Raw genomic sequence first — 12,716 nt, 5'->3', positions numbered from 1 at the left:
CAGTCACAAACAAACAGGAAGTGATGTCACATGTGTTCCTGTCCACACAGCAGAATGAGTCTATTGCTGACAGTGATGTACAAACAGAGTGAGCATTTCTGAGGCCCAAAATAAACTGAGTAGTTCACTGAATGAACAATGGACTGTGAGCTCAGTTCCTTCATCATTAGTATGGATTATATATGTATATGTATTATATTAGTATCATATATATCAGGTGCTGCTGCTTTCAGTCATTGTGCAAATGTGCTGTTTGTAAGCTTGTAAAGCTGCAGTCAGCTGAGACTGAAGAAGTCACCTGATCAGTGAGCAAACGTTTCTGAAAACGTCCAGATGAACAGAATCAACCTTTTGGGATCAGCCAGCAATGCAGCATCATTGTTGTTCAGCTTCAGAGGTTTGCAGGAATGAACTGATGACCAGAAACAGCTGCAAAGTCCAAGAAAATACCAGCTGGAGTTCAGCTGCATTTGAAGAAGTCAAAGAAAAGTAAGGATGGCAAAGGGCGACGTTTTCTTCCAAAGAGCTGCAAACATGGTCGACGCCTCATTAGAAGAATCATCTGGACATTTGTGAGGAACTCTAACCAAGAAAGCAACGTCACACAGATCCAACAGACAGTTTCCATGACTGCAAGTGTTGAGTGGAAAAATGCTACATTGCATTATTGCATCCTCTCACCACAGGAGGCGCTGTTGGCACCACTGATTGCTGATCAGCTGTTCTCTGATGATCTGATTGATACTGTGAATAACGGGACTCACTGAACTCTGTGACACAGTGAAGATTACAGAGTTTAACTTCACCCTTTAAGACTGACCACAGAACCAAGTCCGCCAGAGCTTTTGTTATATTTTTACATGCTGTGGAGCCATTTGTGGGAGCATTTCAAGTTGCTATACATCAATACAACTGTTATAGCCCTAATTTTAATAATATGTATGCATTAAGTCCATAGTAACTACATAAACTGCAAAAAAAACCTCTGCTCATCCATCTCTGTGTGTATCAGGATACATTTGGTTCATAATACACAGAAAAATCAGAGTTATTACCTGTAATAAATGTGAAAGATTCCTGCAGTGATAACCAGGCAGGACTGAAACACATCCAAGCTGTCACCACGGTAACAGCACCGCCCATCCACAGGTGAGGGGAGGAGCAAAAAGAGGGACTTTGACCATTTTATACTAAAAACACTCAACTAATGTTTCTAATATGAAACAAATAAGCCCACATTAATGTGAGCGTTTATTAAATAATAATAATGATGATTTCCTCCTGATCTCATTTCCACAGCAGAGAAAACTGTGGTGTATATTGAGGTGGAGGGTGTGGTCTGTGGCTCAGGTGTAGAGTGAGGGTGGGGTGCACCACAGCAGCATGCTGGGACTGCTGAGGGTGGAGGAGGGAGTGATGATGACATCAGAGCTGCAGCACAGAGACCAGTGAACACACAGTCTGTTCATCTTTGCATAGATACAATATACAGCACAATATTGAATGACAGACACGCTGTGGGAGCTTCCACAGATACACTGACGTCAGCATCCAGAGTCCTCCTGCTGCTCCCCCCTCAGAGCCCCGTGATCAGCACCAACACATTCAGTTAGATGACAGAGTCCAGCTGCAGCTAGAATCAGCTCCCCTCTGTGAACAACAGCACAGCGTCAGTGTTTCACACTCAGTGAAAGGAGGAAACAGCAGAAGAACACCATGTGTGCTACGTTTCCCAGGACACACTACAAACTGCACAAATACAGAGCAGCACGTGGAAGGACCTGGAGCTGCATTTACAGAGCTGCAGACAGCATGATGTCCTGTATGGACAGGTGGAAGGAAGCAAGTCCTCAGCTGGAACACTCGTGTTTGTCCACAGACAGGAAACACAGCAGGAAACTTCCTCACAGAAGTGCAGCTCATGGATAACACACTTCCTGTCAGTCAGAATGAGGCTGCAGCCAAACACAGAAAGGTGTTTTTGTCCAGATGAGCCCAGAGAAGAAACACGAGTGTTCACAGACATCAGAAGCTCAGAGAGGTGAAACATGAGGTTGGAGTCCTCGTCAGCATCCAGAAGAGCTGCTGTGAAACCCTGAGTACTCATGACAGACTCTGATGGCACAAACACATCATGATTCAAACAGAAAGACAAACATGGAGCTCCTGATCCTCCTGCATGAGAACAAGCTGACATGAGCGCTGTGTCTGAGAGTGTCTCCCTGTCACAGTGACAATAACACAGCTGCTGCTCACAGTCATTAAACTGACCTGAGGTCAGCTGTGCTCCTTACATATGAACCATGTGACCTCACATCAGTGCTGTGGATGACTGTAGTCATAGAAGAGTAGAGCTGTAGCAGGTGGTGTGAGGAGGAGGTGGTGTATTGTAGTTAACGCAGTACTGAAACACTCCAGCAGAGGGCGCTGTTAAGTCCTTATTGTAACACAGTTACTGTGTGCAGTTAGACTTCATACATAATCTGCACTTATTTCCATCAGACATGCTGTCAGTAAATGATTGGTTTCTATTGATTCTACTTCCTGTTGACTCGTTTGATGACAGTGAAACAATCACAGCTGATTGTGTGATGATGTAAACTGTCACTGTTACATTCAGTGTGTGTGACATAATGTTAGTGCAGGCTGATAACAGCCTGGTTCTGTTAGAAACACATGAACGTGTCCATAGATCAGTGTGTGTTTAACATGAGAGCTTCAGCCCTGCTGATGTGTTAAATAAAGACATGCAGGAAAACTGATGAGACTCTGAAATAACTCTTTATATTTATAATGTAACTCTGCATCAAAAGAACAACAAAGGATCCCAGACAGGTTTCTGTGAACAAAGACCATTCTGATGTTTCTGTGTTTCTAACACTTTGACATTATTAGTAAACAGACTGCAGTGAGCAGCATTTATAAAGAGCTTCTATATAAAGATATGACAGCTGTTTGACAAGTTTATCACTCTGTGTTTGGACCTGATCAGTCCAGCTGTTTACTTGAAACATGTTCATTTACCTGTTCTGTTATATTCATGTTCTTGTCTCTGTTGAAAACACATTTTAATGTCCCTCAGATTTTTCTCCCAGATGAATAAATATAAAAATGACACAAACTGACTGCAGCTACTTTTTGTCCTTTCTGTCAAAAACCTTCATGTGACTCATGAGAGACACGTTTCAGCTGTTTGTGACAGATCAGAGGCCAACAAGTCATTTATAACACTTTCCATCATTGTTTAAAGTTCTCAGTGTTTCTGTGTTGCTGCGTATAGGATCTCCCAGCATCATCACTGTGCTGTCCAATCATTGTGTGCGAGGTTACCCTTATAGTGCGATGTGTGTTTGCACAAAGAGAAGCATGTGTGTCAAATATAAATAAGCACAGAACAGAAACAGCTGCTCGTTTCTTCTGTTTAGAGTCAAGTTAGTGTTTTGTGTCTTTGTTTGAGGCCTGATGTCGAGCAGAGGTGTGTGTAACTGCACTGGTCTGTTATATGTGTGAAGTGTGTGCTTCTCTTCAGCATCATCTTTGTCACTGCTGATTCCTTTGTGTCATCATGTGTTGAGAAGAGAGAACAGTTATAACGGAGGAGCAAAAGGAAGCCCTGAAATCTGCATCAACAAGGAAGTGTTGGCTCACCAGTGATCCCAGCAGAGCCACTGGTTTGGCTCCAGTTGTTCTAGATTCAATGATGTTGTTGCTACAGATACATGTCAGCATCTTTATTGAATTTAATATGAAGCAGAAATGGTGTCATTAGGAGAAGAAGAGGAGAACAAGTCCGGCGAGGAGGCAGCAGCTCTTAAAGATGAAACAGCAGCTCAGCCCTGAGCTCAGAGAGCTGCACATGAAAAAGCTCCTCAAGCAGATCCTGTCAGAGGTTTGTCATCAACAGGAGGAACTGTTCACATCATAGGATGAAGATGCTGTCAGCTGGATGAAGAAGGTTATTTAATGCAAACGTTCACACTGAAGTCAAATTGTTGTCGTGTTGAACAGATTCATGTACTGATCGTCTCCAGAATGTTAGAAGAGCTTCAATGAATCATTAGAAACAACTTACAGCTGCACAGCTGTGTCAAACACATCTGTGTGTCATTGTGGGATTGTTGTGTTTCTACATGTGACACACGTCTAAAACATGCACACAATCTGAACACAAACAGGGACTCATGTGTTCCCACAGCCAGATGCTGAGAGCCATTTCCTTGTAGTCCTGTGTCTACATACATGAACCATTAGATGTTATTGGAATGATTGTCAGCTCTGATAGTTTCATGTGTGTTTAGCTGGACGCTGTTTGATCCTCGACATGTTTAAAGGTGTCCAGTCCTGAGACACTGGGGCTGGAAACAGCTGTGATGTCATTGGACTGTCACACAGACAGAAGTGCATGAAGCGAGCAGCCGAGGAGCCGCTGATGTTTTGGATTCAACAGCATTTGAAAGGTCGACACAGACACATTTGCACACAGAAAGCTGAATCTGTCATATGCCACAGTGAACTCACTGTTCAGTGTTTTTCAGGAAGCTTCTTAACTGCCTCTGCTGCCAAACAAGCAGCTGATGTCCTTGAGAAGAAGCTGAAGAAGTCTTCAACAACAAATACAGGAAGTGGACTTTCAAATACTAGATTCACTTTAGACTCACAGAGAAATGACTCAACCAGCTGTGTTTGACTCTATGAAAGGTCAGTGTGTGTCTGCACACAGACTGTTGTGTTGGACTGTTATTCAGTTGTCTGCTGAATGTTTTCAAATGTCTGCATCTCAGCTGTGATGAGGCTGGGGGTCATGGGAGGCCACCGTAGCAGCCTCTTCAACATCATGACATCATCATAAATGCTGCTGGACTGTCTGATGGGCTGACGGTGAAAAAGCCGTCGGGAAGGAAACAGAAGACGTTTCAGAGGCTGCAGCAGATTTCTTTGATTCGGGGCCTTTTTCAGCTTTATTGGACAGAGCAGTGAAGATAAGTGACAGCAAAGCAGAGAGAAAGGGGGCGTGGCCCGGGTCAAAGCCAGGCCAGCTGCTCTCCACCTCGTGGTCACCTGCTCATCCTAGTGAGCTCCACCAGCAGCCCTTTCACACACTTTACACTGTCAAACACTGTGTGTGGACCTCAGCTAACAACAGGCTACATTTAAGTCTGGACTACATGCTTTTATATTGTTTTTATTCCATCAGCAGCTCAACATCATGAGCAGCTTTGACATAAAGACATCAAACTCAAGCTGACTTTAAACTACTTTTAATACAGGGGCTCAAAAACAACAACATCTTTATTATATATCAGGACACAAAGTCATTTCATCTCAAAGGGAAACAGCTTTATTTGGAATAACCAGCACTATCAACTGGTTTGGGATCTCCACCAGTTTCATGTCTTTGCAGCTTCTCCAACAAAGTTCCTGTAAAATCAGCATGTTTGTCTTTATTGGTTTGATAGTGATTGATTATTCAGTCCCAATCTGCTGTCATCTAAAGAACAAAATGATGTTTCTATGAGTCACAAAGCTCCAGATGTTGTCGGCTTCACAAAGAAAACAAAGAACTTAAACACAAAGTGTTTGGAGCCAAAATGTTCCCAAGCTGCTCTTTTTGAAATGGCAGAGGTACAGTGGTGTCTAACAGCACACTGTGGAAGGCAAACATGTTATTGTTGGATGAAACTTCATGAATCCTTTGTAGAGTTGAGCTGTTGGAGCCTTTCTTTTCTCTTCAGGTGTACAGATGCTGAGGAGGCAGGTGAAGCAGGTGGAGCTGTTGTGATGCTGGCAGAGGGTGTGTCTTAGTAACTCTGTGAGGCAGAACTGGATCCAACATTGTGGATGTGTTGATGTTGGAGCCATTAAGAGTCTCTGGCCACACTGTAGGATTTCCCTTTGATCCACTGTGGGGGCATTTTGGAGTCTGTCAGTGAAACTCTTCATGTTTGTGTTTGACTCCAGTTTATAGAAACAGAGAAATGTGTCATGCTTTTGTTCGGCCTCCACAAATACACACATTTGTTCATTGGTTGGACTTTTTGGAAGGAGACACATTGAAAACCATGTTAATAAGATCTTGTTGTTTCCTGTGGATCCGACACAGAGAGTGGACTTCAGACAGAAAGCGTGGAAGAGATTTTAGAGGCCGTGTGTGGCAACAGGAAGTTTCTGTGTGTTTGCTGATCTTACATGTGGAAAACAACACGTGATGTTTGTGAAGTTCTACAATGATCATTGTTCTCACAGCATTTTGAGTGGGAACAGTTCAAACTGGGAGTAGTGGGAGTTATTTACTGATTGAAACAAGCTGAATGTTTCTGTGACGATGAAGATCAGCAGCTCAGCTGATCAATGAACTGACATCTATCAGTCGTTTCATGAGATGAAGTCATCAGCAGACATTTGTTCTGACTGTGTGATGAATGTCAGAACGTCAGGGCTCTGCTTTAGTCACTGCTTGATGATCATTGGCTCATTGTTGAATCCAGGGGCCCAGTCTGACCTCTGACCTTTGCTGCAGGTCTTCTGTGTTATCTCCACTTTCATGTCTGATCTTCTACTTGTAGTCCTGTGTCTACATATACAGTGGCTTTCAAAAGTATTCGGCCCCCTTGAACTTTCCCACATTTTGTCACATTACAGCCACAAACATGAATCAATGTTATTGGACTTCCAGGTGAAAGACCAACACAAAGTGGTGCACACGTGAGAAGTGGAACGAAAATCATACATGATTCCAAACATTTTTTACAAATAAATAACTGCAAAGTGGGGTGTGCGTAATTATTCAGCCCCCTGAGTCAACACTTTGTAGAACCACCTTTTGCTGCAGTTCCAGCTGCCAGTCTTTTAGGGTCTGTCTCTGCCAGCTTTGCACATCTACAGACTGAAATCTTTGCCCATTCTTCTTTGCAAAACAGCTCCAGCTCAGTCAGATTAGATGGACAGCGTTTGTGAACAGCAGAAATTGAAATTGAAATTGCAGTGAAGTCAGCTAGAAACTTACAGTGACGTGGACATCATGCAAAGACTGCCAGACTCTGTAATACTGCAAATGATCAGTGACTCAGGTTAACACTAAACTTTAAACGGCACCTCTGTGTCTCTGTGTGCTGAACATCTAGGATTGAGTCAGGCTGCATCAGCTGAAGCTGTTATTTGTATATATCAGTATTTTTTTATTCAGGTGTGGGGAAAATACGTAAGACTGCAGTGAAGCGATGCACCAGATGAATCCCTGGCCAAAGGTATCGTACTCAAATCAGACTACTGATCCAGCCACATCAGCCTTTTGTGAGGTCTGTTTAAAGTAGACTAAAAGTGAACTGCAGGTTCCTGAGAGGTGGACTGTGAGCACAGAAACACATGTTCATACATACAGCTGCAGCAAACTTACATTAATTTTAAATAGATTTGTTACTCTGATGTCTGTCTCTGTGTTAGTCCTCTGACAGACTGGTGACCTGTCCAGGTGTGCTCTACCTACTACTGGGACAGGTTCCAGCCTCTGTAATAGAAATGTTCTGTTATTCTCATTTAAAGTGTTTAAGTGCTTATGCATATGCTTAGTTGTGACACTGTTACTGTTCAGTGAAAGTTGCTAAAACTAGATGAACTTACTTCAGCAGTTTGAGAAAACAACTCCCTTTACAGGTGCTGATAAGGCCAAGGGCACAAAACAGCACAACCATTGATGCGTTAGGTTTCATAGCGAGACACGTGAAGTGTGGTAGGATCAGTTTGTAACTTCCTCCCTCTTCCTTGGAAGGCGTAAAGGAGGAGGAGCACGACCTCTGTGGCAGCGCTGACATGACTGAACTGTGATGTTTGATGTGTGTTGGCGCAGTAATAAATAGCTTGATCACAGCTCTTTCTGTGTTGCAGACTTTATTTAAAAAATTCCACGAACCCCCCCCACTGTGAACCTGAATTGAATATTCAGAAGACATTTGTTTAAATAGTTCTACAAATCTGAGCTGTTGGTGTGTCCTTGGATTGTGTGGTAATAATATTAGAGCCTGCAATCTTTCTTACTGGATCTCTACTATGAGTCATGTTACCTGAGATTAGTTCTATGTTTACCTGTCAGCCTGGACGAATGTGCTGTGTGAAGAATGTAAATGACATCAGATCTGAACTGCTTACATCTAAGGAGCCTGTTCATATTTAATTGTAATATGAACCAATGATTTTCTGATTTATTGCTGATATATATATATATATATATATATATATATATACATATATATACACACCAAGGAGATGCTCTGTCCCCACTGCTGTTCTGCATAGGCCTGAACCCCCTCAGTGAGATCATTAACAAGACTGGCTACGGATACCGACTACAGAACGGAGCAGTTGTCAGCCACCTCCTGTACATGGATGACATCAAGCTGTATGCCAAGAGTGAACGAGACATCGATTCACTGATCCACACTACCAGGCTATACAGCAATGACATTGGAATGTCGTTCGGACTGGAGAAGTGTAGTCGGATGGTAACAAAGAGAGGGAAGGTAGTCAGAACTGAGGGGATTGAACTACCAGAAGGCAACATTGCAGACATAGAGGACAGTTACAAGTACTTGGGGATCCCACAGGCGAATGGGAACCATGAAGAGGCCGCTAGAAAAGCTGCAACCACCAAGTACCTGCAGAGGGTCAGGCAAGTCCTGAGGAGTCAGCTGAATGGTAAGAACAAGATCCGGGCCATCAACACGTACGCCCTGCCCGTGATCAGGTACCCTGCTGGGGTAATAGGCTGGCCAAAGGAGGAGATAGAAACCACTGACATAAAGACAAGAAAGCTCCTTACCATGCATGGAGGGTTTCACCCCAAATCCAGCACCCTGAGGCTGTACGCTAAGCGGAAGGAAGGGGGCCGGGGACTGGTGAGTGTCAGCACCACAGTCCAGGATGAGACAACGAACATCCAAGAATACATTAGGAAGATGGCCCCAACTGACCGAGTGCTCAGTGAATACCTCAGGCAGCAGAAACCCAAGAAAGAGGAGGGAGACGAGGAACCATCATGGAAGGACAGGCCCCTGCACGGTATGTACCACCGGCAGATAGAGGAGGTGGCTGATATCCAGAAATCCTACCAGTGGCTGGACAAAGCTGGACTGAAAGACAGCACAGAGGCACTAATCATGGCAGCACAAGAACAAGCTCTGAGTACAAGATCCATAGAGGCTGGGGTCTATCACACCAGGCAAGACCCCAGGTGCAGGCTGTGTAAAGATGCCCCAGAGACAATCCAGCACATAACAGCAGGGTGCAAGATGCTAGCAGGCAAGGCATACATGGAACGCCATAACCAAGTGGCCGGCATAGTGTACAGGAACATCTGTGCCGAGTATAACCTGGAAGTCCCGAGGTCAAAATGGGAGATGCCCCCAAGGGTGGTGGAGAATGACCGAGCTAAGATCCTGTGGGACTTCCAGATACAGACGGACAAAATGGTGGTGGCTAACCAACCGGACATAGTGGTGGTAGACAAACAGAAGAAGACGGCCGTAGTGATCGATGTAGCGGTTCCGAATGACAGCAATATCAGGAAGAAGGAACACGAGAAGCTGGAGAAATACCAAGGGCTCAGAGAAGAGCTCGAGAGGATGTGGAGGGTGAAGGTAACGGTGGTCCCCGTGGTAATCGGAGCACTAGGTGCGGTGACTCCCAAGCTAGGCGAGTGGCTCCAGCAGATCCCAGGAACAACATCGGAGATCTCTGTCCAGAAGAGCGCAGTCCTGGGAACAGCTAAGATACTGCGCAGGACCCTCAAGCTCCCAGGCCTCTGGTAGAGGACCCGAGCTTGAAGGATAAACCGCCCGCAGGGGCGTGCTGGGTGTTTTTTTATATATATATATATATATATATATATATATATATATAAATATATATATTTTTTTTTTTTTTTTTTTTTTTTTTTTTACATACATAGTTTTTTGTTGCCTTATGGTTCCAAGCGCTGTCACCAATCTTTGCATTTTGTTATTATCTCATGACACTTGTTTAATCAGCTACCATCTCTCCTGTGGACTTTTTAATGTCTACAGTCTCAGACCAACACAGCCCTGCCCTTCCCATATTAGATTCTTGATGAATGTGTGTTGTTGTTATTCAGCCTGGTTCAATGTGCCCCTTTTTAACTTTGAGCACCCGCCCCTTTAAACCTCTCTGCACAGCCCTGCACTGAACTCACTATCTTCTCCCTCTAACAGCCTCCACATGTTCTCACTGAAATTTCCCCTCATGAATGAATTTATGCTGCACTAATGTGAATGTTTGCAGGGAAATCAAACGCATTTCACACGCAGTACTCGAGCTGACTTACCTTTGTTTGAATGACGACTTGTACGCGCTGACTCCACAGATAAGGTACGAAAATATATCAGGCTACGTCTTCAGGGTTTCTACTCCACGGCCGTATTTCATACGGGTCCACATTTCCACTGCACGCTATTTTCTGCAAGTACCGCCGCTTCGCCTCTGGACGCAATCGGTCTCTATACAGTCCGTTCTCTTTTGAGCTGCTTTTAAGCATCTTGTAATCGTCGTTCCAACACAGTGTGTTTGTTTTGATTCGTAGACCTCGAAAATGGTGCCGCGCTCCCACAATGCATTGCGGCGTGACGTCAACTCCAAAGCCCTATAGAACATGTTCTTTTTCATTGTCAAAATTATCAGGAATAAAGAAGAAAACTGATTCAAAACCTGTGGAACCTGCCAAAAAACAAGTTTTACTGCAAAGGATTTCTAGATGTGAAGGTTTTGTGGCTTTTTTCAGTTTCTAAAACAAACTCATTTGTACAGAAGGATATGAGGATGTATATGTCCGGTGGTGGGTTTTTTTCTTCTTGATTTAATGTATTCATTTATCTCTTCACTTAATCTTTCTTTATGTTTTTTTTTTTTTTGATTTGGCATGAGCGATTTCCGGTCCTCACTCCAAGCCAGTTGGTGGCGGTAATGCACCACATGTTCTATCACAGCTGCGTCCGAGAGGACAGGAAACGTCTGTATGCGTCTGCAAACCAGGTAACTACACTCAGCTGAGCCTCTCTGCTAGTCGTTATTAGTTGGGGGGTTTTTGTGTCACTTTCTCTCGGCTTGATAAAGGGCTGTATAGAAATCTCTGGTACGTAACACGTAACGTCATTTTTAGGGAGCGTCGCAGAGAAGTGAGGCTGTTTCTTTGTTTTGGTCGAGTTTTGATTGAAGACATGTTTCCAGTCCGTTTTTTACTCGTTTGTTTTTTCATTAATAACTTTACATTATCACAGAGAACAAGAAGGCGCTTTGTTTGTCACATTCACCTTATGTCTGTGAAGGTTCTCAGTCATCCAGGTCATCGTAGTCAAAGGAGCTTGCAAAGAAAAGCGTCTGGACTTCTTTAAGTTGCTTGAAGACGTTTCACCTCTCATCCGAGAAGCTTCTTCAGTTCTAAGGTCAAATGGTGGAGAGTCCCAGATATAAACCTAGTGGGAGTGACCCCCACAGAGGGACAAAAGGACCCCCTGATGATCCTCTAATCACCTGAGCCAAGGTGTGAAACTGGGTGTGGGTCCCAATCAGCCAGTTTCGGGTGTGTTCATTGTGAAACCTGGCCCCACCTTATCATGCGAATTCCTGAGGTCAGATGGCCCAGGATGTGAGTGGGCGTTAAGGCGTCTGGGAAGGATCTCAAAACTGGATTATAGATGGCAGAGAGTTGGTGTCGTAAACCCCGCCTCTGTTCAAAGATGGTCGCTCACAGTGGACATAGATGGCTTCTTTCACTCCTCTTTCAAACCATCTGTCCTCTCTGCCCAAAATGTGAACATTAGCATCCTCGAAAGAGTGTCCTTTATCCTTAAGATGCAGATGGACTGCTGAGTCTTGTCCTGTGGAGGTGGCTCTTCTATGTTGTGCCATGCGCTTGTGAAGTGGCAGCCACTTGGCAGCCACAGTGATAAATGGCTGAGATGGCTGCAGCTGTACGTGTGAGGTACCTACATGTTTCAAGATGAATTTGCAGAGATGTCATGTTTGGTGCTTACAGACATCACACTGCATTTTGTGATTTCGTAGCTATTGTTGTGATATTTCGGAGCTTCCCATGATCACCGTGACAGTCATTCATTTTAACATAACCTTTCTATTCCTTTCAGGGATCCTCATTTTTTTGGTGAGGAAGATCAGCAGCTGTGTCGACAGGCAACAGGTAACGGCATGCTTTTCTGTTAGTACTGTAGACCTTGGTCTGGTGCTCTTTTTTAGTTTAACACAGTATTTTCATTTGCCGAAGTGTAAAAAGCTTGTTCCAGGAGAAACAAACTTTAGTGAGTTTTGCAAAATGATTCCCACCATTGCACACTCTGTCAGCCTCCAGTGTGCCCTTTTTTTGTCCTTTAACTGAAGAAAGTCGGTAGTCAGAACATATGAGATAAGTGAGATCCTCATTTTGCCTGCTTATTTCAAGATACAACATTTTCACAAACTGCTGTAGGATAACCTTGCTATTTGTCTTTTCCAACACTTCTACATTCATCCATATTTCCTTGTCTGCTTCTTTCCAGGTGAAAAGTACCTGAAATGGGTGAAAGATTTTGTTTCCAAAAACAAAAGCATGTGCGTTCACCTGAAGAAGCCAAGTGGTGCTGACCTGTGGATAGAAGAGCTTGAGAACACCAAATACAACGGGGATGATGATGAAGTTAACGCCTGGGGAAAATTCT

General features: G+C 43.9%; 1 protein-coding gene across 3 annotated transcripts in view; it reads left to right on the top strand.

Moving 5' to 3' along the window:
* LOC147337049 (protein NLRC3-like) overlaps positions 1-12,716 on the top strand; it is a 646,813-nt gene that overhangs the window by 475,767 nt on the left and 158,330 nt on the right. The window lies entirely within an intron of this gene.

The sequence above is a fragment of the Aulonocara sp. 'chitande type north' Nkhata Bay genome, linkage group LG3, assembly GCF_057382095.1.
Source record: "Aulonocara sp. 'chitande type north' Nkhata Bay isolate Kocher_YH1m ecotype deep benthic linkage group LG3, A_spYH_male_GT1.1, whole genome shotgun sequence".
NCBI lineage: Eukaryota > Metazoa > Chordata > Actinopteri > Cichliformes > Cichlidae > Aulonocara > Aulonocara sp. 'chitande type north' Nkhata Bay.
This window is presented reverse-complemented; position numbering and strand designations above follow the sequence as displayed.